Below are 5,463 nucleotides of genomic sequence, written 5' to 3'. Positions count from 1 at the left end.
CTACTTGTGGCGCAGCGTCAATTCTCGGAAGAACTCTATCAGGGGGCCCCATATTTAGGGTTCACTGTATTAATTAAAAATGTCTTCATGATGCTCTTCTAAAATAACACGTTAGAAAAAAATGATGAGAGAATTATTTTTAGAACTTTTTAGGGGAAATAATTTTGTTCTACAGACTTCTGTCGTTTTTTTTCTTGGAAAAGGTGTATTTTTGTTTTTCAGAGATAGAATATGTTCTCCCCTTAAATAATATTTAACATAATAGTACAAACTTAGAATATGGGAGAGTGAGGCTAAACCGACACTTGCTTTTTTAAAGAAAAATATAAACCGTGTGAACTTTGTTTTTTAAACATAAGTGACCCCTAATCCCCTGATTTTATCGACAGAGTTTCGTGGCATTCTGCATGACATGGGACATTTTACCACATAAAGTGTTTTTTGGAGGTCAAAAGTTTTTTCCGACGCTTGTAGGTAATTGTGTTTTTCTATTGAATATCGCTGTCAATTATAATGAAAGTATATTCATCTCACTTAAAAAAAGATGCTAAACATGGATGTGTGGTTAAAATTATTTTTCCGATGATTTTCAATGTTTTTGGGATACCAATATATTAAATATAGGCGTAGGTCTAAGTGGACACCGGTTACGTCATCTAAAGAGACTGACATCTTTGTAAAAATTGTTTCTTCTGACTCCGGGGGTCTTAAAATGTGAAGAATTGATGAAACCCGATGAAGTCCAATTTTACATCAAACAAATTCTTTCTCATTATAGGATGATAATATACAAAAAATTGGTTTGACAAAGCATTAGGTATGTTGAATAAAGAATTTAATTAGCTACAATAATAAAAATTAGAAGAATGTGTCCATTTCTTTCTTCAAACATTATATCCAAGTATTGAGGTAGCCCCAGGGGGGTGTTGACTTAGGCCTCGATTTTTCGCTCGACAGATTTTCGATCACTTCACATTTTTCCAATAATTAGTAAAAAAATCGTCGTAGTTTAAAATAATCAGTAACTTTTTGTAGCCAACCAAATTCTCGATCCAACCATACCTAATAAGATGCAACACATAACATTTTTTAAATTAAAAAACGACATTAAAAAACAAAGCTTCGGCTTAGCTCACTCTCCCCTAAAAACGACTCGGATTTTTATGTAAATTGTCTTTTAACATTTTCAGAAAAATCGCTACCATTTTGTTAAGTTTTAAGTTGTTTACATAATTTTCGCACGGATTTTGAAATAAAACTAAAAGTTCTATCAGATTTAAGACGAAAAAATCAAATACAGTGAAACTCTTCTATAGTGCCGATTTTGGGGCTGACAATGGGTGGGGACTAACTCATTATAGTCCGCTTCGCTTTTGTTTGTTCACGCCTGTGGGGTCGCCTGAGTGACAACCGCAGACCCCGCGCACCCCGCGCAGCTCCTATAACACCAACCTAGGGCTCAGCATCGATTCTCGGAAGGGCTATGAAAGGGAGGGCTATTGAAGGGTTTCACTGTAACTCTATTAGTTTGAATCAAATCACATTTTAAAGATCGATCAATCTTTGCGATGAGTCATCAGTTTTATCAAACTTAAATGAGTACGCTCGGTAATAGAATTACAAATGAGAATCGTTTGATATTTATATGACAGTTGTATTAAAATGCACTGAAGGTCTACTTGAAATCTTAGAACGTTTAAGAGCTTTATAATCGGTCTTCTTAAAAGAAGACGTACTTTTTGTAATAACATAGAAAGATTGGAAAATGAAAAAATACTAAAGTAATTCCGACATATGTAGAATGTTATCCGAAATCCATATCTGCTTCTAAAAGTATCATTCAGAGCCTATAAGAATAGAAAAAAATTTTATACCGTAGATGTATGACTGACGTCTGTGAACTGAAGATATGGCAACGTCGCATCTGTTCCACGTGCTCTAGTTAATGCGCGAATTATTGCGCGTCTGTTATTGAATCTCACGCTTCGCGATCGGATATTTATTCTTTGTGCTTCGAATGCTTGAATGATACTTTATTAAAAATATCTCTTTTAGATCCTAGTATTTTTATGCATCTTTATATTCTGGATTTTCTAAGAAGAAAGCTCTGTATGCTTTGAGGTACACATGCTCTTCGTGACACTCACGCTACGCACTCCATTTTTGTCCAACTTTTTTAAATGAATATCTATTTTCTGATTTACTTTACTATAAAAAGCAAAAATCCTACAAGCCTTCTTTTTTACGAATCTCGCGTTTTTAGGAGTAATATTGGAATTTTCAATTTTTGCATATTAATTTCGATAAATAAATGAATGGTCGGGAATCATAAAGGGCCCACCCGCAAAATTTTTAAATTTCATTTTTTTTTTGCTTTTTATTGTACAATCTGTCCTGAGTGTCGTGCTTTTTTTTAAAGTGAAAAAATTGCATTTTCCTATTTTTAATCAAATAACAAAGTTCCTTGAGAGGATATTCCAAAACGTACTCGGTGAAAATAAGGGACTAACCTATTATAGAGTCTTATGGAGATTCATGATTTTTTGTAAGTCCAGCGAGGTTTTAAGAAAAGAATACTAGTCTGCATTGCCACTTGTCAGTTCTAAAGGTAGATATGGATACTATGAAGACGTTTTTACGCTTATTTGACATTACAAACTACACACAAGACCCACCTGTTTGTCAACAAGTAACATGCGAGTGTATTCCTCGTTTTTTTTTCGTTTGTAAATAATTTGCAGTTTTAAAATCAAACCATTCCCCCTAGTCGAGTTTTCGTGTAGGAAAATGAGAAAAAGTTTAAATCGTATGTTAAATGTAGCGCGAATGTAGACGTGGCTTGAGAGTTAGCCCTTTATGATTACCGAATACCTCTTGGGATAGCCCCCGGGAAACTTTAAGAGCTCACGGTTGGAGAAATATGACAAATATTGCTCGAAACCTTGATATGTTTAAGATTATACTATTTTATTTCAGTATTGTTAACACTAACAAAAAATTACATGGAAATAACAAATGATAACGTTTTTTCGTTTTCCTGAAAATTTTTCTGAATGAGAGTTAGCTCCGTTTGATTTCCGGACTTTTTAAAAGCTATAATTATTTCCTAAAACTTTTTTAATTCTTCTGCGTCGTTTGGATAAAAATGTTAACTTTCTATTTTTACATTCTCATCAGAGAAAGATTTGTGTAAAATTTGACCCCCCCCCCCCAGTTTTTGTCTAATGTCCACGTTTTGAGACCCCCTGAATCCGAAAAACAGGTTTTTACGAATGTGACTGTATGTATGTATGCATGAATGTATGTAAGTCTGTCTGTGAACACGATAACTTTTGAAAAAATTATTCTATTAGATTGGCCTTTGGTACACTCTTTCAGTGTTCTAAACTAAAGGTCAAATTGGTTAGCCAGCCATTTTGGATAAGCATTCAAAAAGTGGGTACATTTTGAATATTTTCGAGACCACTTTTTTTGAAATTCAACAATTTACGGTGTGGTTATTCATAGTATTCAAAAAGTCGAACAATTATCCTAATGAGTTTTTTCATAAAATCAAAAATTACCAGAGTTATAGCACTTACAAAATTCCAAAAAACACACGAAAATGAACATTTTATGCCAAATAACGCACAATATGAAAAAAAGTCACGAAAAGAAAAATGTTACTTTTCGAATGCCCTACAAGATTATCATAACAACTTTTTGAATTATCTTGAAAAATCCAAAATTCAAATTTTGGCAGCATACAAAATAATGAAAAATCCAAAAATTACATTTTTCGGCCAAACTTTGCAAAATACGGTAAAAGATGACAGAACAAAAATTGTGCATTTTAAAAAAATCTTCAAATTGGTTATTAACCACTTTTTGATAACATGCGTAGTTTTGGCTTTAATCATGAAAAACATCATTAAAAGTAAAAAAATCTGCCCGCTGCGTGGGCACATTCTTAACACAACTTTTGTCTTTTAATTTGTTTTTTATCGCGTGTGTGGGGTTTCAAAAAATTACATTTTTTATGTTTTTAATTCTACTTTTTTTACGATTAAAACCAAAAACAGAACTGTCAAAAAATTATTCATGACAAATAAATCATTTTTACATTCTCATAAGAGTAAGTAGATTTGTGTAAAATTCCCCCCCCCCCTAGTTTTTGTCAAAAGTCTACCTTTCGAGACCCCCTTAATCCAAAAAATATGTTTTTACGAATGTGTCTGTCTGTCGGTCTGTCTGTATATATGTATGTCTGTCTTTCTGTGAACACGACAACTTTTGAAAAAATCAATCTATCAGATTGGCCTCTGGTACACTCTTTTAGTGTCCGAAACTGAAAGACAAGTATGTTAAACAGTTATTTTGAATATAAAATTCAACCACTTTTTTCAAAACTGAAAAATTTTCTGTACGAATGTTTATAGTATTCAAAAAGTTGAATAATTTATCCTGATGACTTTTTTCATGAAACCAAAAATTACCAGAGTTAAAGTATTTACGAAATTCCAAAAAACACACGAAAATGAACCTTTTAAGCCATATAACTACTTTTTGGATTTTCTTGAAAAATGAAAAATTCTAATTTTCACAGCATACAAAATAATGGAAAATCCAAAAATTAAATTTTTCTAACACACGCACGAATTGTTCGATTTAAGAGGCATTTATTGCGTGCGGGAAGTGACTAATTCCGAAACGGTGGGAAAAAGCAGTTATAGAAAGACATTTTCAGCTGCTGCGCTTGCGCTCTTTGAGTAAGATTACTTTTTCTTGTTGTTGCGCTTGCGCATTTCGAAACAGAATCACTTTCCAGGGCTGTCGGAATCATAACTTCACTTCATTGTGATTTGATGCTTGAGAGACTGATTGTGAGTAGTGAATAGTTATTGGACATACTTGAAGTGATAAGTTACCATAAATGACCGAAAATTTTGGAAACTTAGATATCTGAAATTATCGGTAATTTGCCAATTTTTCATCAATTTCTGAAAATTTTGGAAATTTAGCCAATTTTTCATAAATTTGAGGAAATTTGTGAAATTTAGCAAATTATCCATAAATTTTCAGAAATTTTGGAATTTCTTCCAAAAAGCTTCGGATACACTAAATTTCTATAAATTTTCGGCAATTTACAAATTTCTAGAATTTGTAGGTATTTTTTATCATTTCACCATAAATTTCCAAAAATTAAAATAATTTTTCAAAAAATTGGTTTTTATTTTTTCTCAAATCGAAAATTTCCCGCATTTGTTAGAAAAAGTATCGTGCAATACAGGAGCTAAAAGTAGGCAGTTGAAACTCTTGTGAAGTTTATAGTACTTGCCATCGGCTCATCTTCGGGTCGTTTCCGGCTCGTCTTCGGCTCGTTTACAGCTCACCTACGACTCGCCTACGCCCCCCCTTCGGCTCCTCTCTGACTGGTACAGCTAACTTCACACTCGTGTGGAACTGCCTACTTACCGCACTTGT

This window comes from Belonocnema kinseyi, chromosome 4 (genome assembly GCF_010883055.1).
Source record: "Belonocnema kinseyi isolate 2016_QV_RU_SX_M_011 chromosome 4, B_treatae_v1, whole genome shotgun sequence".
NCBI classification, from domain to species: Eukaryota; Metazoa; Arthropoda; class Insecta; order Hymenoptera; family Cynipidae; genus Belonocnema; species Belonocnema kinseyi.
The sequence above is the reverse complement of the archived record's forward strand: the minus strand, read 5'-3'. Positions refer to the sequence as shown.